Here is a 23,078-nt window from a genome sequence, read left to right as displayed (position 1 = left end):
TTAAACTTGACTCATTAGACTCTAGGAATTACCTAAGTGCTTGAGAGAGTTCATTTGGTTATTCAGACAATTTAAGGACTTAAAAAAAACATGAATTATTAAAATTATAAATGCCGGTATCATTTAAACATGTTAAGTGACAAAATTATAAGTCTTTTCAATAGTGATAATTAAATTGTACTAGTTTATGAGATATCATATATGCTCAATCTGTTTTTTTTTCATATATTAAGTCAACAAATTAAATTAGCAATTTAAAAAATCAAATTGCTCCAAATGAGGTGGTTTTTTTGGTTTACAAAGATCACCACAAGTATACCATAGAACTTTGAGAATACATATTACTTTCTCAAGAAATATTTATTAAATAATCAATGAATAATTGGCTTTTCAGTACTTTTAGGATCATTTCCTTTATTAACCACGTTTTAGAATCATCTATGATAATTGTTAAACAATACAGACTTGCAGAGTCTCCCCCACTTATAACTACTGATTGAGTAGGTATTGGTGTAGTCTAGAAATCTGTTTTTCACTAATGTCTCTTTTGACTCTCAGCAATAGGCAAAGTTGTACTACACTGCCCTAAAGCACATTTCTAATTTGCTTCCTATCCAGTCTAGGCAGTTTTTTGACTAAGTCCCATGTCTGATGCCATCAACCTTTCTGATACAAACTTTCTCTGCATGGATGTGTATCAGTGCAACTTATGGCTCCTCTTTACTAGCTGGGATGCCTACCTGCCTCCAGATCACATCTATCCTGGGCTAAGAATCCTGGATAATGTGTTCTGATCCATCAGCAAGCTGCTTACTAATCTCATTTCATAATAATTCTTTTCACTTTATGACAGCCTGTTCATGTCAGAAATAGGCATGAAAATAGCAAATTTGGATGGCAACTCACAGTAGAGCTTGACTACTTTTATGTTCCTTTCAGAAAAGCAACTCAGTTATTATGAATGTTTATTTGAATATGTTAAGATTACACTAAGGCTCTTGAGTGACACTTTTCTTTCTTCCTTTCTTTTTTGACATTATCCTAAAAATGACTCAGTTTTTGCTATTTGTAATAAAATCAAATATGCTATTCAATTGCAAATGCAGAAAATAACCTTCCAGTTTGATCTATTCCTAGGATGTACTATTTGAACATTAATAATTCCTTTTATAATTCATGGATCCTTAGCTTGCTATGAAATGATACTCTTTCCTGTGTAAAATCACGGTAAACATGCTCATTCAATAACTACCAACCATAGAGTTTACTCAGACAATGGAAGATTGGTTCTTAAAGTTATTGAAATCTATGCCATTTTCTACTGTCACTTTATATTCAAAATACTTCATCTGAATAAGAACTGTGATTATTGAGGACTGTCTCGTACATCCTATTGTCTGCCAGCAGAATTACTTGGGCTGAGTTGAATTTTTTCAGTCTACTGCATTTTTTCTAAAAAAAAATAATGCATAAACCTATCATCTAAGTAAGGTACATGAGTTATCTAGTTCCCATTGGATAAAAAAGAAAAAAAACAAAACAAAAACATTGCTACCCATGCAATCTTACAATGACAAAAACGTGGCAGCATACTATGTTACAAATCACCCTAAATTAAATTCACTCATATTTATCCTTATTTTCACTTTCTTTTTTTTGTAAATTGAAAGCACAATTCAGTCTTTTTCACACTAAAAATAAGAATACCTTTTGTTAGTCATGTCATTTCTTAATTGCAGACAGAGAGATCAAGAAAGTGGTGTTTTGCAGGATCACTGTAGCTGCAAATTTGTAGCACAGTAATTGCCCAGCATGTGCTAACAAACTGTTCAGCTCATCCAGGCACACTCAGTCAAAGAGTGCAAGCAGGTAAAGAGAAGAAAGATAATCAATGGTAATCATTTCTGTATTTTTTCACTTCCCTTCAAATGCCATTGTCATCTCATTTGTGTGAGAAAAACAAAAAGCAATTTAGAAAGTTACCAAAATTAAAAGGAGAAAAGTGCAATTTAGAGACAGGAAATATCCATGTGAATTGAAAGAAGGCTGGGTTCCTTCAACATTGAATGAGTACACTTTTGCAACGACAAAAAAAAGGATAACAGTACGTTGTTATTCTAGTGATAATAGCCATCATGAGGAAAATCCAGAAGTATTGCATGATGAATTGAATTATGCTGTGCATATCAACAGGAGATAAGTAGATAAATGAATTACTGATTATAGTGACATACAGTGTGATCCACAGTATTTTAGATTTTGAACATAATCAATGAAAAATGAGTACCCCAGTACTCTAAATGTATAGTTAACTGTCAATAGTTCCTATACAAATATGGCTGATCATGATATTCATTAACTACCTGGTATACTTTTCTAGTGTGCAGATTTGTAGTGACCATTGTTATGGCAAGAAAAAAACAAGCTCTAAGTCTTTGTCACTCCATTCTTTCCATATTCATTTGCATATATGTATATTTTCAGGCCTAGCCTCAATCTGAATAAAGACATGCATTTAAAGTGATTTAAAATTGACATTTCACTCAAAATGCCTGAAACATGTTCAAATTACAAAATTTGATTTTGTGATATCCTTATATCACCTAGGCATAATAAGAAACTCAAATGGATGCACTAATATACTTCGATTTCAATACTTGGATGTCTTTCCTTGTTTGGGGTTAAATAAGTTTTAAGTAAGTGTCTGATTTAAAATATTTGCAGAAAGTATGATTATTCAGATTTTTATTTCTCTGGTTCAGGGTTTTCTTGCTCATAATTCATGATGAATATCAAATCTTATATTTACATTTGGTGGGAGATTATCAAGTCACGTTTTACACCTACTAACGTTTACTTTATGGTGATAAGCTTAGAATCACTCTGCTGTTATGATAGTTCTTATTCCTAATTTCAGGTTTAATGGCAGGAGGAATGGGGGTAAAGAGCAACACATCTAAAGAAAATGACCCAATTGTTTCCCGTTTTTTAAAAATATTTTTAAATTTAAATCCAAGTTAGTTAACATACACTGTAATAATGACTTCAGGAATAGAATTTAATGATTCATCACTTACATTTAACACCCAGTGCTCATCCCGACAAGAGTCCTCTTCAATGCCCCTTGCCCATTTAGCCCATCCCCCAACTCAACACCCCACCAGCAACCCTCAGTTTGTTCTATATATTTAAGAGTCTTTAATGGTTTGTCTCCCTCTCTGTTTTTTATCTTATTTTTCCTTCCCTTCCCTTCCCTTCATCTGTTGTTGCAAATGGCAAGATTTCATTCTTTTTGATCACCAAGCAATATTCCAGTGTGTGTGTGTGTGTGTGTGTGTGCATCTTTTTTATACATTCACCTGTCTATGAACATTTGGGCTCTTTCCATACTTTAGCTATTTTCAATAGTGCTGCTATAAACATTGGGATGCATGTGCCCCTTTGAATCAGCACTCCTGTATTCTTTGGATAAATACCTACTAGTGCAATTGCTGGGTTGTAGGGTAGTTCTATTTTTAATTTTCTGAGGAATCTCCATACTGTTTTCCAGAGTTGCTGTACCACTTTGCATTCCCATCGACGGTGTAAAAGGGTTCCTCTTTGTCCACATCTTTGCCAAAATCTGTTGTTTCCTGAGTTGTACTTTTAGCAATTGTGACAGATGTGAGGTGGTATCTCACTGTGGTTTTGGTATGGATTTCCCTGATGATGAGTGATGTTAAGCATTTTTTCATGTGTCTGCTAGGCATCTGGATGTCTTCTTTGGAAAACTGTTTATTCATGTCTTTTGCCCATTTCTTTACTGGATTATTTGTGTTTTGGTTGTTGAGTTTGATAAATTCGTTATAGCTTTTTGATACTAACCTTTTATCCGATAAGTCATTTACAAATATCTTCTCCATTCTGTTAGATACCTCTTAGTTTTGCTGATTGTTTCCTTCACTGTACAGAAGCTGTTTATCTTGATGAGGTCTGAATAGTTCATTTTTTGCTTTTGTTTCCCTTGCCTCCAGAGACATATCAAATAAGAAATTGCTGTGGCTGAGGTCAAAGAGGTTGTTGCCTGTTTTATCCTCTAGGATTTTGATGGCTTCCTGTCTTATGTTTGGGTCTTTCATCCTTTTTGAGTTTATTTTTGTGTATGGTGTAAGAAAGTCTGACCCTGTTTTTAACTAACCTTAGGATTTACATCTCACTTGCTGCCTTTTATTTAATATACAAAGTTATTTGCCTTCTCATACAAGCCCCATATTTAAGCCTATCAATCTGGATAACGTCTACAAAAAGTTTTCAGATGTCCTGCTCACATATAGAGTTATTGCCAGGATTACTGGGTAACTAGTTTTCTAAAGTTAAAACTACTTTTTAGCAAACATTTTCGTGATTGATTACAACTCATGAGTAATCATAATTCAGCATGTTACCACTTAGATAATATAACCCACCATGAATCTGCAGCAAATTATGAGTCAATCAGGCAGGAATCTATTTTATATTGCTGAAATTATCACATGTGGTCTATTCTCTGTCCTTTTAGGTCAATTCTGCAGATGAGAGTTACAACTTATTTCCTTAAAGCTATAAGAGTGCCTGTGTATCAGGCTGTCTTTAATTTTGTCCAAAACACTTGTATCATTTCTGTATATGCCCCCCTCCTATTGAAGTGAAATATAAGTCTTTACCTCTATAACTATCTCTTTCTGTTTCTAGCATCTTGCAGTTTTAAGCTCTGGATTCTGTGGTGACAAGACTTATTTTTATTTTTAATAAAAGCTTTATTCCAGAATGGTTTTAGATTTACAGAAAAGTTAAAATAGTAGCATGCCCCACATGTACCCACAAGTGCCATATCCATCAAGCCCAGATTTTCCTATTATTAACATCTTACATTACTACAATATGTTTGTCACAATTAATAAATGTTGAAACATTATTATCGACAAAAGTTCATAATATTCCCAGATTTCCTTACTTTATACCTAATGTTCTTTTTTCTGTTCCAGAATCCCACCCAGGGAACATTACATTAATCTTCATGTAATCTTCATTAGGTTCCTCCTTCTGTAAAAGTTTATCAGACCTCCTTTGTATTCAATAATCTTGAAAATTTTTTTCAGAGAGGTAAGAATAGATATTTATTCCATGAAAGAAAATATATTAAAATAGGAACGGAGAACTAGAAACCCTCTGAGAAAATAGAAATATGGTATCAAACCTTTTTTAATTTTTAAATTTTATTTAAATCCAAGTTAGTTAACATATAGTACAATAATAATTTCAGGGATGGAATTTAGTGATCATCACTTACCTATAACACCAGTGCTCATCGCAACAAGTGCCCTCCTTAGTACCCATTACCCATTTAGCCCAGGCCCATATACAACACCCCTCTAGCAACCCTCAATACTAGTCAGATAATTTATAGAACACCCCTTAATTGGAATTTATCTAATATTCTTCTTTTGATAAGGTTGTGGTTATGGGCTTTTTGGGGGAAGAACACAGAGGAGGGCATTTTCACACATCCATATCTAGGGTATATGATATCAACATTACTCATCACTGTTGCTATTAATTTTGCTCATTTGTCTGAGGTAGTGTTTGTCAGGATTCTTCACTGTAAAGTCAATCTTGTTTTGCTTTTCTCATACTGTACTCATTGGAGGGAAGTGACTATGCAGAGGTCACTTACAGTGTAAGGACTTATGCTCCATCCTCTTGAAGGATATTTGGACATAAAACATTACACTCCTAAATAATACATGAGCCAAAGGATAAACTCAAAAGAAATTAAGAAATATTTTGAACTAAATTAAAGTGGAAACACAATTTACCAAAATTTCGGGGATAAAGCAAAAGCAGTGTGTAGAGAGAAGTTTATAGTATTGAACACATATTAGAAAAAAAATCTAAAATCAATAATCTAAGTTTTTAGATCTAAAAATCTTTTTCTAAAGGACTGGAAAAAGAAGAGCAAACTAAATCCCGGCAAACAGAAGAAAAAAATAAGAATTAGAACAGAAAATAAACTAGAAAACAGGAAAAATATGCAGAAATTAATGAAACCAAAAGCTGTTTAAAAAAAATCAATAAAAGCAATAAGCCTTAGCCAGGAAACTAAGAAAAAAAAAGAGAGAGAGAGAGAGAGAGACAGAGAGAGAGAGAGAGAAAGGACACAAACTACTAACATTAGAAATGAAAGAGGAGACATCACTACAAATCCAATGAACATTAAAAGTATAATACAGGCATGTTATAAACAATTCTATATCCACAAATTTGAGAACCTAGGTGAAATGAATATCAACTCCTTGAAAGACAAAAGCTGCCACAACTCATAGGAGAAGAAATAGACAATCCTAATAGGCTTATGTAGATTAAAGAAACTGGAAGAGTTTGGGTATCATGATGATATTTTAGATACCAAAGATGCAACCCGTGAAAAAAATAATTGATAAGCTGGACTTAATTAAAATTACAAACTTCTGGGGCATCTGGGTGACACAGTCGGTTGAGTGTCAGACTCTTGGTTGCAGCTCAGGTCATGATCCCAGGGTCTTAGGATAGAGCCCTGTGTTGGGCTCTGTGCTGAGCCTGGAGGCTGCTTAAGATTCTCTCTCCCTCTTCCTCTGCCCCTCTCCCCATTACTTACTCTCTCTCTCAGATAAACAAAACAAAATAAAACAAGAAAACCCACTTTTGCTCTGCAAAAGACCCTGACAGAGAATGAAAAGATAAGCTACAGACTGGGAGAAAATATTTGCAAAAGACACATACAATAAAAAAAAAAGAAAATCCTGCCATCCAAAATATACAAAGAATAAGAAAACAAACAAACCAATTTAAAAATATTTCCAAAAGCTGGGGTGCCTGGGTGGCTCAGTCGGTTAAGCGTCCGACTTCGGCTCAGGTCATGATCTCACAGTCCGTGAGTTCGAGCCCCGCATTGGGCTCTGTGCTGACAGCTCAGAGCCTGGAGCCCGTTTCGGATTCTGTGTCTCCCTCTCTCTCTGCCCCTCCCCTGTTGATGCTCTGTCTCTCTCTGTCTTAAAAATAAATAAACGTTAAAAAAATTAAAAAAATATATATTTCCAAAAGCCAGAACACTGGGTGCCTGGGTGGCTCTGTCAGTTAAGTGTCCAACTATTGGTTTCAGGTCAGGTCATGATCTCACAGTTTGTGAGTTCAAGCCCACATCAGGCTCTGAGCTGACAGTGCAGGGCTTGCTTGGGATTCTCTCTCTTCCTCTCTCTCTCCCTCTCTCTCTCTCTGCCCTTCCCCCACTCACTGTCTCTGCCTCTCTCTCAAAAATAAAGAAATAAACTAAAAAAAATTTTTTTAAATGCCCAAAAGCCAGAACAGACACATTACCAAAGAGGACATATAGATGGCAAATTAGCATATGAAAAGATGCTCAACATCATTTTGTCAATAGGCAAATGCAAATTAAAACAACACTAAATGCTACTTATTAGAATGGGCAAAATCCAGAACATTCACAACTCCAAATGGTAACAAGAATGTGGTAAAGGTGTAGAGTAATAGGAACTCTCCTTCATTACCAGTGGGAATGGAAATGGCATAGATATGGCACTTTGGCACTTTGGAAGATGGCTTGGTGGTTTCTTACAAAACTAGCCATACTCTTACCATATGATCCAGCAATTATATTCCTTGGTGTTTATCAAAGGAGTTCAAAGCTAATGTCCATCCAAAACCTGCACTAAGATATATAGCAGTGTTATATATAATGCCAAAACTTGGAATCACTGAAGATGTCCTTCAGTAGGTGAATGGATACATAAACTGTGGTACCTCCAGACAATGGAATATTATTCAATGCTAAAAAGAGATGAGTTATCAAGACAGGAAAAGACATAAGAGAAACTTAAATGCATATTACAAAGTGAAATAAGCCAATCTGAAAGGACTACATATTGTGGTGATTTTAACAATATGGCATGCTAGAAAAGGCAAAATTGGAAATCAGAAACTATTAGTGGGGTGGCAATCAATAGGTGTAACAATTTTTAGGGCATCAAAAATACCTTGTATGATACTATGATGATGGATACATGACATTATACATTTTTGCAAATCTACAGAAGAGAAAGCCCCAAGATTGGACCCTAATGTAAACTTTGGATGATTATGATGTGTTAATGTAGGTTTATCAGTTATAACAAATGTACCACTCTAGCGGAAGATGTTGACAATGAAGGAGGCAATGCACGTGTTGGGGCCAGGGTATGTAGGAAATCTCTGTATTTTCCTCTCAATTTTGCTGTAAAACTAAAACTGCTTTAAAAAATAGAGTCTAAAAAATTTTCCATTAGGGTCTTCAAAGCTTTTGCTGAGACTTTTCAATCTTTTGTGTATTTCAAATGTTTTGTAATTGCTTCTTGAAGCATTTTATGATTATGAGTTAAAATCCTTGTCAGATAATTCTATAATCTGTGCCATTTCAATTTTGGCATATGCCGCCTTTTTTTTATTCACCTTGAGCTTTTCCTGATTTTTTGCAACAGAGAAAAGGAGGTGACACCAATTATTTACTTCCAAATGGGATTGTAAGTCTACCTTTCCCACTCAGCTTCTGTTGATACCTAGTGGGGAGGTTTTCCTGCTTTCTCAGGGCATGAGTGGGAATAATGGCTACCCAATAAGGTCTTCATTTACAGCACATTGGCTGAGAAGGTGATTCCTACTTGGCCTCCGTGGGAGTACTTTCCTTATAATAGGAAATGGTCAAAGTCCTGACTCTCCCCTAGGTCCCTCTGATGCCATCTCAACATAGATGGAAAGGGAGCTTCATCTCTGGGTAGGAGTGGAAATTCAGGCTTTCTGTATGGTCACTGATAGGGGTGGGTAGGTTGTGGCTCAGTACCGCAGGACAGTGATGAAGGTACCTACTCAATATCGTGTCTTGTTTGACACCTCATCAGCAGGGGTTGGTGTGGAATTAGGTCTCCTGATTACAAGCTGGTGCAACTGAAGTCTAGACAGCTGTCAGTGGTAGAGATTTGACAGCATTTTTTCTGTGGTTTTTCTTTCCTGTGGAGTAGTATGATCATTGTTTAAAAGATTGCTGTCTTGCCAGCTGTCCCTTTTCTGGTCTGTTGTCTTAAGGGAGTAAGTTTTTTAAGGCCTTTTTGGTCTGTATCTGTTGGTGTTTCCAGGTTGCCAGCCTCTCCAGGCTTTGTCTGTATATATAAAGCAAAAAGAAAACCGGGGAAATTCACTTTTCATTGAGCCCTGAGGGCCCAAGCTTGTTTGCGTTCTTGCTGCCTTTCAGAGTATTATTTTTGTAACATTTATGTTTAGATGATCAATTTCCCACTGGGAGGGTGGAACAGGAAGAAGTACATATATTCTACCTCTTTGGAGTTCTAGGCTTATTGAAGCTTTTTATATATGAAAATGGTATGATTAGGCTTACACTTTAAAGAGAAGAATCTTCTGTGGGGACATAGTTACAAGGTACAGAAACACAAGGCAAGAAATGATGTAAAGAAGAACTGAACACTGGCTGTACCATTAGAAGAGGGAACACAAATACAAAAATAAAGAAATGAATAGGCTAAGATTGTAGTTGTTTGTGACGAGTTGTTTGATAGAAAACATCACCCAGTAAACGTTTAAAATGTATAATATTGATGATACCTCTAGAAACTTATTCCCCATACATTAAACACTCTATGGTTCTGAAGACTTTTTTTTCATTTACAGAACTCTAATTGATATTTTAATATATAAAGAAAGAACCACATTCTAAAACATGGGGAATTATAAGGAAAAATATGCTTTAATCAAGGGCAAGAAAGTGCATGGTAGAGCAGAATAACATATTTATAGTAGCTACATTCCTTACTACATACAATGACTTACTGAAGAGTAAGGTTATATAATAAGAAACATCAGAAATTTTATAATCCTATGTTTGAATACTAGAAAACACTAAAAACAAGATTCTAGTGAAAATGATTCTTCAAATTAACACTTTAAATGGTAAAAATATTACATAACTCCTTCTATTAACAATAAAATATATCAAAAAGAAAAGAATCAGATTAAAAATTAAATTTTTTTTTTAATTTTTTTTTCAACGTTTATTTATTTTTGGGACAGAGAGAGACAGAGCATGAACGGGGGAGGGCCAGAGAGAGAGGGACACACAGAATCGGAAACAGGCTCCAGGCTCTGAGCCATCAGCCCAGAGCCCGACGCGGGGCTCGAACTCCCAGACCGGGAGATCGTGACCTGGCTGAAGTCGGACGCTTAACCGACTGCGCCACCCAGGCGCCCCAAAATTAAATTTTTAAAGCAAATCATTAAAGACTGGTAGTAAACATGTTAAGCTTATATATTCATATATTGGGAATATGTATGTGCATACACTCACACATATATGCACACACATACACATGTATACATACAAACACACAAATGCAAACTAGTTGTAAAATCTCATAACCCTTCTTCTTTATTTTTTAAACACGTTTGTAATACAGGTTTTGATTTTTAAAAGGATAGCAATGGTTTCACATCTGGAAAAAAATAAATTCATTAGGAAATCTGAAGTTAAAATGACTTCAATGAATACAAAATCTCAAAACTATGTGGTCAATATTGCTGATGAAACTTCACAACCTGAAATTTATTATATATTTAGCACTTTTGACAAGTTTTTTCAGGTCCTAAATATCCTTATAAATTTTACGAACAAAATTTAATACAGCAGTCATATAAAGCCAAGCGATTGTTTATCTATCTTTCTTCTCAGAAACATTATCATTTTGACTTTATAAGATGCTCATCATGATAATAAAGTGATATAAATAGCTAATATTTACTGACACTTAACCCTGATTCAGGCATTATAATAAATGCTTTATGTGCAATCTCATTATAGTTAATAGATTCATCTGGGTAGTTGTTCAAAATTATGCCAAGTAAGGAGGAAGAGCAATATTCAAACTCAAAACTTCTCTATAGGATGTGTACTTAATCCCCATTACATTATCCTGAATTTGTATATAATTACATTTTCTTTTACAATGAAAGCTGGTGCAGCCACTCTGGAAAACAGTATGGAGGTTCCTCAAAAAAACTAAAAATATAACTACCCTATGACCAGCAATTGCACTACTAGGCATTTATCCATGGGATACAGGTGTGCTGTTTTGAAGGGACACATGCACCCCCATGTTTATAGCAGCACTATCAACAATAGCCAAAGTATGGGAATAGCCCAAATGTCCACCGATGGATGAATGGATAAAGAAGATGTGGTATATATATATACAATGGAGTATTAATCAGCAGTCAAAAAGAATGAAATCTTACCATTTGCAACTACGTGGATGGAACTGGAGGGTATTATGCTAAGTGAAATTAGTCAGTCAGAGAAAGACAAAAATCATATGACTTCACTCATATGAGGACTTTAAGAGACAAAACAGATGAACACAAGGGAAGGGAAACAAAAATAATATAAAAACAGGGAGGGGGACAAAACAGAAAAGACTCATATATATGGAGAACAAACTGAGGGTTACTGGAGGGGTTGTGGGAGGGGGATGGGCTAAATGGGTAAGGGGCATTAAGGAATCTACTCCTGAAATCATTGTTTCACTATAGGCTAACTAATTTGGATGTAAAATTTTTTTAATAAAAAAATTAAATTAAAATCTTTGTGGGTAAGGGGAGAGTAAACAAAATATGTTACCCAAAATAATTGTACCAATGTGAAATTTTTGACATCTAAAAAAGATAAAATTACCATAAGCGTAAGGCAAAAATCCTTTAGCTTGCAATTGAAAAAAAATAATACTTTAGCTAATAGTTGGACAAAAAGTAATCTGCTGTTCCAGATATAAACAACATACCATTTATCTTTAGAAGGCCAAGGAAAATTTACAAATACCTCAACCATAATATATTTACTAAGATCTATTAGTATCTTTATAGATTTTGCTGAGCCTGTGGAGGACATCAGTTACTACCCTATTTTTACCACCCCTTTAAGCCACTCACAGAGATTACATTCTAAAAAGGTTAAGGGGCACATGGGTGGTCCAGTGGGTTAAGTGTCTAACTCTTGATTTCAGCTCAGGTTATGATCTCATGGTTGTGAGATCCAGCCCCGCATCAGGCTCTTCACTGAGGAGGGAGCCTGCTTGGGATTTTCTCTCTCCTTCTCTCTCTGCCCCTCCCTACTCACACTCTCTCAAAATAAATAAACATTTTAAAAAACCCAGAAAATAAAAAATAAAAATATTGAAAGACTCTCTAATACAACATAACAATTCTTATTTTTAAAACTAGTAGTTAGCACATAGTAGGTTTTTTAATCCTCAATTTTGATTACTTGAATAGCATACCGTCAGGCTCAGCCTCATGTGTAGCACCTGCAGCTTTGCTCAGTTGACTTTGAACTGTGCATCCAGGAACATACAACTGAGATTTATCATAAATAAAGGATGTTTACCAATAGAGAATGAAATGATCAAGCTTTTTCCACAAGGAAGGATAAAACAAGTTGTACTTTTAACAGTTTTCATATATAACCTCAAATCCTGTTTATCCTTTTACCTGTAGCTGATTTCACAATTTTAATTCTAAAGATCAAATGAAGAATAAAAAGGAGAATATATTTTATATTTTGAAAATCAATTCTGAAAAGCAACTCTGCACCAGCTTTCAAAACTTTGCTTAAGAATTTGTTGAGTAGCATTCTGACAGCTACCAAGCCACTCTCATGGCCAGTGGTCTCTGCAGCCCATCAGGCTGGTAAGAGTCACCAGGTGAGGGGCGCCTGCGTGGCGCAGTCGGTTAAGCGTCCGACTTCAGCCAGGTCACGATCTCGCAGTCCGGGAGTTCGAGCCCCGCGTCAGGCTCTGGGCTGATGGCTCAGAGCCTGGAGCCTGTTTCCGATTTTGTGTCTCCCTCTCTCTCTGCCCCTCCCCTGTTCATGCTCTGTCTCTCTCTGTCCCAAAAATAAATAAACGTTGAAAAAAAAAAAAAAGAGTCACCAGGTGCTAGGTCGGGCAGGCACACAGGTATTATGCATGCAGGTATGCATAGGGTTCATGGACATATCAGCTGCTGCATCAACTGCAACATAAAAGGCCCCACATGGAGAGCTATGTAATCACCCTATTGGAATCTGAGCAAGTGGCTTGGAGGCTGTGCTGAGCCTACAGCATCCTAGATGTCTGAGTTGATGACCACTTGGTCCATATGCATGATTTGCAACTATTAAAAAAGTGTATATACTGTATTTCAAAAATTAAAAAAAAATATTTGAGTAAAATAAACACCTATATTCTGAAATAATATTTCCCAGAACGGGCAGTACACTTTTAAGGATTATTTCATGTGTATTGACTTCCTATTTGGCAGTCAATAAATTGACAAAGAGAAAGATGTTAAATACAACTTACTCAAGTAGTCCCAAATATGTGTATTGAGCAAAAGTACTTAAAACTGTATAAATTCCAGTTCTTTGCAAAGTCATTCAACACACACACACACACACACATACACACCCCTAGACTGCTACACTTGGAACAGTACCTGAACTAACACTGAAAACAAATAATTTTCTACATAGTACACTTTTGTGGATTTTGACAGCAGACAAGGAAAATAAATGTTTCATCCCCAAACCCTCCGGCTTTAAGTCAGTGTTGTACCTTCTTGTTTTCCCCCACCTTTAATGCTTTCTAACATCTCAGAGGTGAAAGATGAAGGGTTATCTGTAACCTCAGGTCCTATCATTTTGAAGTGGAGTGATTGCAAACTCTCAAAATCAGGAAAATTGAACATTTTAAACGTGAGCTTTCAGCTTCATTCCTGAGTTTTTGATCCTATACAGTTAACTTTGTATGATATTGGGGATAAGTAAGCTACCAATGTCACTGGAGGTGTAATGATGTTAAGCAGACATCACATCACAGTCACAGATGTCAGGATAAAATTAGCTTATTCTATCAGAAGACATCAAACCTCAATTTTCATAAATAGAATACATGGATGGCACTGATTAAAGCAAAACAATAATTACAGTTAAAGGAAAGAAAACTATAGCTTCACAGAGTCACAGCCAATGTTTTTCTAAGCATTTTAGATGGAATCAAAGCCAATCCTAAAAACAATTGACTAAGCCTGCATAAAGATTGTTCTTTAGGCAAATTAATAAACAATGACTAAATCTTAGTAATGATAGTCCTGAAGCAAAATGCACATATCTATGTATAATTTCCCATTATAGAGTATAGAATATATTAAAGGGAGACAAAAAGAACCATGATTGTCCATGACTGTATTTAGATAGTTGGATTCAAAGAATTCTTTTTAATCATTACCTAGGAGATTATATTTGGAAAGAAAAAGTTAGTCTCACTTAAAGATATATTCCTCAATTAGATTCTGTGGTAAGGAGAATTCTAGATGACCCTGAAGGTTCAAATGCACCAGTATACATGTCTCTACAAACTCTCCCTCTGACTATTGGAAGAACTCCTGAATACGATGTGATATAAAGCTAGGTATTTTACATGACAAAATATTTTCAGATGTAATTAAAGCCCCTAATCAGTTGTGTTTGACTTAATTAAAGGGGAGGTTACCCTAAGAGGACTTGATCTAATCAGGTAAAAGAAAGACTAGAGCCTTCATGGAGGTCAGATATGTTCTCCTGCTGGCTGCTTTGAAAACATGAACCAAAAAGTCAACGTGTCAAGGTAGAGCAAAGAGCAAAGAACTGAACCTAGTGTTAGTCTCCAACAGCTAGCAAGAAAAGCGGACCTAAGGGGGACTTGGGTGGCTCAGTCAGTTGAGCGTCTGACTTTGGTTCAGGTCTTCATCTCACAGCTTGTGAGTTCAAGTACCCTCTGTACTTACATCTCAGAGTCTGGAGCCTGTTTTGGATTCTGTGTCTCCATCTCTCTCTGCCCCTCTCCTGCTGGCACTCTGTCTTTCTTTCTCTCAAAAATAAATAAACATTAAAAAAGAAAAAAAAAAGAAGGAAAATGGGACCTGAATCATATAGCCGCAAGGAACTGAACTCTACTAAAAACCATAGGCTTTGGAAGAGGGCCTCAAGCAGCAGAAAGGAACACAACGTGGAAACCATTTTGATTTCATCCTTGTGAGAGACCCTGAGAGGAGAATCCAATGAAGACATGCCCAAATCCCTGACACATGGAAACTGTGAGACCATACATGTATGTTGTTTTACATGGTTTAGTTTTTGGTAACTTGTTACATAGTCACAGAAAGTGACTCTTAACCTCAGAGTAAACTCTAGTTCCTACCAAGAGAACCAACATAAGCTTTATCTATTTTTATTATAATCACATATTGCTTAATTCAAGTCAAATCACATTTTTCCAAAAAAAATTATATATTTTTTGTCAAGAATATATTTCACACACAAATACCCCATATATATTCTCAGGGACTATATTTTCTTCATTTAGACATAGGTATAATTTGAAAGAATTAAGTTCTATTTTTTACTCTCAAGCAGGCCCAAACTATTCATATTTCACTGATTAAAGCATGCTTAATTGTGGAACCCTAAATTAACACTCAGAATTGAAAACATAAATGACTTATGATGCATGTGGCTGCAAAACTTATAGAGCATATTGATCCAATACATAGAGTTGCAGAAATATGTAATCATGTACAAGTATAGCTATTTGAGCAAGAAATTAATTGCTGAGGTAAGTTTTAGTTTGCTGTGTTTTGTAATGACACACAAAATTAGTATTTTTAGTAAAAAGCAAAATATATTGTTATCTTTAATATTCATCACATTTGCTTGTAAAGGTTATTTGGCCAACAGTCATGAATGTACCAACTATTCACAAAACATTCTCCAATGTGCTCCTAGGGATGCCTAGATTGCTATCTGCTCACAGAGGACTTAGACTTAAGACTCTTAGTTGATGCTAATGTTTTCCCTTCACAGAAATAGTTAACTCCTGATTCAAAATGTTTATCAGTAAGGATAGATCATTAGAATAATTCTATAACATGGATTTTTATCTGTTTTTACATTGTGGGAAATCATGACACTTCAAAAAAAGTAACCATTCTTCATATGCTGTCACTCTGTATGACTAGAAAAGGGTATGATGGCCTATTCCCGACCCCCTGCTAATAAATCTTCCCAAATAACTTTAACAACTTATTAAATGATTGCAATGGGTAAGCCTGCTGTGCAGTATCTTGCATTTCTTATAGAACACCTAAAAGATTTTAACCCTAAATGCAAAGGCTAAAGCTTAGCAACTTACTCTGAGGTCACAGCCAATGGAAGCCAAGCAGAGATGCTAACCATCTATCTCATTCCGGAGCCACTTTTCTTTCCCAATTCAAATGACTCTCCATCTTGTCTATATCTATCCTATCACTAGCCACCAAATAAATTGGTTTCCCCTCCTTGACTTCCTCAAAGAGCATCCTAAGCTTCATTGCTCTGAATCACCCAATTCTGAAGCCACAGTAAACAAGGAGAAAAATCAAGATGGAGAATATTAAAAAGGATCATGTTCTTCCTTTTATAGGCTTCCATTCTGAGGCTGGTAAAATGACTGAACACAGAGGCAACTTAGAGTTTGTATTCGTCTATGGGACTAAACAATCTTATTTCTGAATCACTGAAATTAAAGGGGATTTTTGGACGGTTTATATAATATGCAGTAAAATCACCATCCTGCTAGAATTTTCATCTGGGTCAGGGAAATTTACACTGAATGAATAAAATTTAAGGGGGCAGTGGAAGATAAGTTGTGCTTGCTCCCAGCTAACGTTGGAGCATTTTCTTACCCCTATTTGCTTTAATACTGCTCTCACTCAAATAGATTTAGCTTTTATAATTAACTATTTTGGTGACAGAAAAATCAATGCAAACTGGCTTACAACAATGGAATATACTGACTCATAAGCACAAACCCCAATGATGGCACTGGCTTGTGCTATCTTTCTACATTCTTCAATGGGTTAACTTCATTCTGTGGCCGTGCATATTGGCAAGATATGTGGATACAATAGACACCTCCTTGTTAAAGTCCAGTGGAAAGGAGATCTTTTCTGAAGTGATCTGAAAAGCCTGGAGAGTCACTCTGATCAGAGTAGCTTGGATTATGTGCTCACCCTAATTGAATTATGTGGCCAGGAATTGTTACCCAAGGATGGGTGTAGGCTTGGTTCATAGGCCCCTTACTTATTGCTAGAGTGAAGCCTGTTTCAGGCCACATAGACTGGGATTAGGGGAAGGATAGAACTGCAAATGAACAGCCAGGGCTGTCACAAGAAGAAAGAGTGGATACTGGGCAAGCAAGTAACCATCTACTGAGAATAATCTTTGTAAAAGTTCTATTCCAGGAGGATTTATTTATTTCTGAATATTCCAAACATTGTACCAGATTTTAAGAACCAGATCCATTTAATTTAAGCCTTTTTTCCCACAAACTGCAGTCTTCATACTTTTATACATTAGCTTTTTACATCTCTGACTATTATCCCCATCTGCAGGTGTTCAGCCCTGAGTTAAAATAAGAATCGTTCAGAGCCTGTGTTCCAGAAGCTTGATGACAGTCTTTCTCTCTTGTCCCATTGTCAAAGATGGGTTCAAGTGCTGCTCATAAATGTTTAAGAAGAAGATGAAATGTCTAAATCAGCCAAATGAATAGCCAAGTGTGATTTTCAGTCTGTAGCTTTTACTTGATGCTAAGTTATTGAAATTTTCTCAGAAAGACTCCAGAACTACAATTTTTCTAGAATTTCTTTGTCAGAACCCTCGTTGAGTTTGAAAAGCTGCACTGCAATGATGAAGCCATATAATGGCCTTCAATTCCATAGCCATTTGCTCCCACTTGCACATTTAAATTTGTAGCAGAAATCCAAATGTTTAGCTTAATTGCCCTACTATGAAATACAGAGATTTATGAAAAGATGCTAACAGCCTGTCCCCGTGCCATCATTGAAAAGGCTCACTGGGTATTCAATAATAGGAAAGAAAAAAAGCATAAGTATAAAGAGGCAAAAATTACATTTAAATCAACATTGCAAAAGGTTTCCATGGTACAAAGAAAAATTAAATCAAACAGTGGGGTTCTTTTCAATTGAGGCCTTTAAGGAAACGGGCAAGATGTAATGTTCTTTATTTGTCAGACAAGTGACACAGTTAATCAGTGCTAATTGCCCAGGATTGGCCTCTCAGTTATGTCAGTTAATTAAAGTACATTCTCATATGTACTGACCAAACCCCTGTATGTGGTGGGTAGACAGAGAAATGAAAGGCATAGATAGTAGGTCCCTCTGTCACTTGGAAAAAGAAATCAATACTGATTCAGTTGTAGCAGAATTGAGCTATTTTGTCTGCAGTCTTTTTATCTGCAAGGCCCCCTGGCCATCAGTGTGGGAAAACATTCATGGAACGAATGCATTTAGCAGGAGTAATCATCATCATCGTGAAGTGCTTATCAGAAATGAAGACAAAATGCAATTAGGCTAGATTTACAGTTGGACCAATAATTACCACTCAGATGTTTCAGCTGAATGGAAAATACATGATTCCAAACCATGACATTTGTGTTCGATTGCTTTCTCCTCCTTTCTCTTGTGATCTCTAACCCTCCTCCATTTTCTTTTCTTCTTTATTTTTTCACTTATAAAATATGTCAGTCATGATGTAGCACAGCTGAATAATTGTCATAGAGTCAAATGCTTGCAGGTGGTTAATGGAAACAGAAAATTAAATGAACAGCAGTAAAGAAACTCATACAAAATTAAAGAACTCTATTGCAAATTTAAAGGGTCATTTGGTTTCATCAAAAATCAAATAATATGAATATGTTATCCTCTGCATGAAAGAGACTATGTTAAATTGTTTTGAGAGCTGAAAAATGAGCAATCAATGGTGTGCTAATGAAATTTGTGAAAAAATCATGCACTATTGAAATATGCTGTAAATTGTCATTTAGTCCCTGCAGATGAAGGCCTACTTTGAGGGATCAATTTTTTTTCTTGAACTTATTGTTTACCTAAATTATTGAATTGAAGATATGACTTAAAAGAAGTTAAGACTGTTACTAAAAAGAAATCAGAGTAGGATTAAACTAAGCAGACCCTTCTATCTTTCTTAGATGCACAAAAACAAAACAAAACAAAAAATAAAATAAAATAAATCCACCAAACTAGTTACTCCTTCAAAAATGTCTTGTCTGAGACCTTTTCTCCTCATGTGACAGAAACCCAGCAATTCATAACACATTCACGATATGTCCAAAGAACTGAATCAATGGCCCCATTGACCTGCAAGGACTTAAGATGGTTTAGATCAACTAAGCTCTCATCTGCCTGGCAGTTTTGAAATATATAATTGATAAAACTTTTGTGAAAAGAAAAGCTGTCTTTCTGGTGAAGAATTAGATATGATGTTGTATGGTGTCATTCAGAAGTGGATTTCAGTTACAGATTCTTCAAGAATAGATTTCAAGATTACAAAGCATTACATTCTTTATTCACTCCTTTTTATTTTTCATTATGCTCTTCATTCTCTGGGAAACCCAGAAGTCAATATGAAATGTCTTTTGTCCATCATAGAAATGATTTTCTTCTTTGCTCGTTGCTCATATCAAAGGGAAAGAAAAATGAAGACATATAATTGAGTCTTCATTGAAAATAACTCAGACATTTGTGACATTGCCTTGAATGGCTATCTCGTAGCTGAATATTTTTAACGACTAACAAAATCTTAGAGGGTGTTTGAAAGTGAATCAGTTTTTCACATAAAAAAAGCAAGACTTAAAAATAAATATTCTTAAAAGAACAGCTTTAAAAAGGTTGAAATAAAGCATGTTTTTTAAACAATATAAATCCCTTAAGATGATTCATAGCCTTTTCAAATGCAAAACAAAATGTATCTTATCTTGTGCTAATGAGAAAGAAATAATATAAACACAGTTATTTTCTTTTCAATTATCCTTGTTGATTTAAACCATTAAAAGTATCTTTGATAGTTTTTTTCCCCTCTGTCAAACTTATGAGTTGTCAGTGGATTATATATATAAAAGTGATGCACAGGTGAAAATATTGATTCAACCTTTTTCTGAATGAGTATCAAATACTTTTATTTTAATAATACCTAGCAAAGGTAAAGTTTAGTTGCTTGTTATTTCATGTTAAAGTAATATAAAAACCAAAATACCTCAACAAATCTGACTAGTTTGCATGAAAAATATAATGAAATGCCCAATTTTTTGAGTTAAAGCATTTTTTCTTTATATTTTTCAAACATTACTTCAATTTTAAAATTGTTCTGCCCTTTCTTTTTTTAAATGTTTTATTTATTTATTTATTTTTTTTATTTTTTTATTTAGAGACAGAGACAGAGTGCAAGTGGAGGAGGGGCAGAGAGAGAGAGAGGGAGACACAGAATCAGAAGCAGGCTCCAGACTCTGAGCTGTCAGCGCAGAGTTCGATATGAACCAAACCATGAGATTATGACCTGAGCTGAAGTCAGATGCTTAACTTGACTGAGCCACCCAGGCATCCCTGAAATTTTTCTGCCCTTTTTCTAACTGAAGCCCTTTAAAGCCCCCATGTTTATATAACAGTAATATTGTTGTCATTTAAATCCAGCCATCTAAATACTAAATGTAGAAACATTACAATTTTCAAAATGGTACTCTTTGAAGACTCACTACTATGAAAAAATGATAGATGAAATTCATAGCAGGGACATTGCCATTATTCCCATTTAACATCATCACTTTTCTGCTGTCACAGACTAGAAGTCTGGAGTTCTCTCTTGTCCAGCAAGAGACCAGACACAGAATTGAATACAAGAGAGGCTATGTCCAGGTGGAGACAAGAGCTCCGAACAGGGGTTTCGTCTCTGTATTTATCGAGCTCACAAGATATTACCCACATGATGAATGTGAAGAAAATAAGATCTTACACAGATGAACATGGAGAAAACAATCAGACTGTAATCATTAACTTGTGTGTGTAAGAAGCAAATGGTCTGAGGGGCATGTGGTGTTTGTGATCAAGGTATGTTGGCACAAGACGGAAAGTAATTTCCTGTAGGTGAGATAACCAGTTACTTGTGATCCCATTAAAATATCTGGCTAGCTAACCTCAGGCGCTTTGCTTCCTGGTGGCGGCTTTCTGCCCTAAGCTTTTTCCTAATCCATTTATGTAAGTGGAACCATTCTCCCACATTCTGCCTTTCTTAAAGGCAGAATTAAAATTAAATTAAAATTTTAACTTTTTTTTTACCTTTCAAATAAAATGTAGGAAACTTTTATGCCAGAGACAAACATCTTTATTTTCATGTATTACACTGAAATTTTTATATATATCCCAGCCCCACTAAAGACCTGTATTCAAGATTTCTGTTCAGTACAAAGGACATTTCATACAGATAGAATACAGTGTATAGATGAGTCTGAAACATTATATATCTTGATAAATACATTCCCTTTTGATAATTCTATTCCGTTAAATTAATACATATCAACGCTAGAAGTTTGAGCGGAAAATATAAAACATCTATACTAGTATTAAGAGTGCCTAAGTTCAGGATGGCACTAGAGGCTTGGAAAGATGTTTTCTCAGCAGTCTGAGATTCTGTGGATGAGACTAGTCTAACAAATATGAAATAAATACAAAAATAAGTTTAAGTTCATTGTAATTTTCTAGAGCTCTCAAGGTAAAAAAAAAAAAATTAAGGAAAACCAGAGTGGAAAGTGTTAACCCTGCTCAGGTCCACCTTCAGAAATAGGGCGCTCATTATCCCAGCCACCGAGAATGTTTGCCACTGACAGCCCAGAGCTGAGTTCCTCTCCTGGAAGTACACCTCACCTACTGCTACTGCCTTGAAAACTTGCTTGCCTTCACTTCATTCTGCATCTGGTGATTTATGTCAGTACAAAGGTTGCACCCTTGCCTCAATTCCACACATGTCTAAAAGGCCACTCTTTTCAACACTCCCCATGGGATCAGATAAAACCATTGTTATTACCTCCTTAATTTGTGCAGTACTGCTTCCCTTATATCATCGTCATTGTGGGTTTCTTCAGAGCAAGCCTCAAGAAACTTTTGCACACAGATCTTCATCTCGGAATTGGGTTTCCAGTAACACAAAGAGAGAGACCTTCATTTGTCCTTGAGTGATAGGAAGCATTTGGATAATTAGAGAGATGAAGGGAAAGCATCATAGCCTGGTGTGGTATGGAACACAAACTGTGGTGAAAAGTGCAAATGACTCACTATGATCCTAAGATGGTGAAGAGCCCCTGGTCTGACGATCTGAGAGATTTTCAGGGAATTACTTAAAATGAGAAGGGAGAAGATAGGTGTTGGTAGAATGTGAAAGATATTAAACGTCATGTAAAGGATTTGGATTTTATTGAGTAGATGTTTGCAAGTCACTCTAAGACTAGAGTTAAAGTGCAATGCTTAAGGAAGCTTGGTTAAGGAAGGATATGCAGGATGGAATAGAATCAGGAATGGCAGCACAAATCCATGTCTTAGAGAGTAAAAGCCTGCAGAGGGACAACAGAAAGAATAAACAAATTTCTCTTTCCACTTTCTGTCTGTCTGTCTGTCTGTCTGTCTCTCTCTCTCTCTCTCTGTGTGTGTGTGTGTGTGTGTGTTGTGTTGAAAAAGAGAAAAAAAAATCTGACATATACTTTCTAAGGAAACCCTGGAAGGAATAAATAGGTCTTTTGATGAATCCTTTTACGAACTGTTACTTCCAAATCTACCATCAGAGAGAAATAACCTGGTATATTTTTCCTTCCATTATGTATTTCCTATTTCTATTTTGTAGAGATACTCATGAAAACTAAAACAAACATGTGAAGAAAGCCAGAAGAAGAAGGGGGATAATCAAAGGATCTGGATAATGGTACATAAACTAAATAATTGCCTTCTGGCATAACTGAAAATTGTTTTTCTTTAACTCAGCCTGCACTCTGTGTTCAAATCATCTCCCTAGGATACAAGGTGAATGGTAAAAGACCTGAAGGAAATAGTCAAATTTCCTAAAA

The 23,078-nt window shown here is 35.6% G+C and overlaps 1 pseudogene; it reads right to left on the bottom strand.

Moving 5' to 3' along the window:
• Nucleotides 1-22,143, bottom strand: part of LOC122479838 — a 29,734-nt pseudogene extending 7,591 nt beyond the window's left edge.
• Between the last annotated feature and the right edge of the window lie 935 nt (nt 22,144-23,078).

Source organism: Prionailurus bengalensis, chromosome A1, assembly GCF_016509475.1.
Source record: "Prionailurus bengalensis isolate Pbe53 chromosome A1, Fcat_Pben_1.1_paternal_pri, whole genome shotgun sequence".
NCBI classification, from domain to species: Eukaryota; Metazoa; Chordata; class Mammalia; order Carnivora; family Felidae; genus Prionailurus; species Prionailurus bengalensis.
Note: the sequence above shows the minus strand (reverse complement) of the source record. Positions and strands in the feature narration are given on the sequence as shown.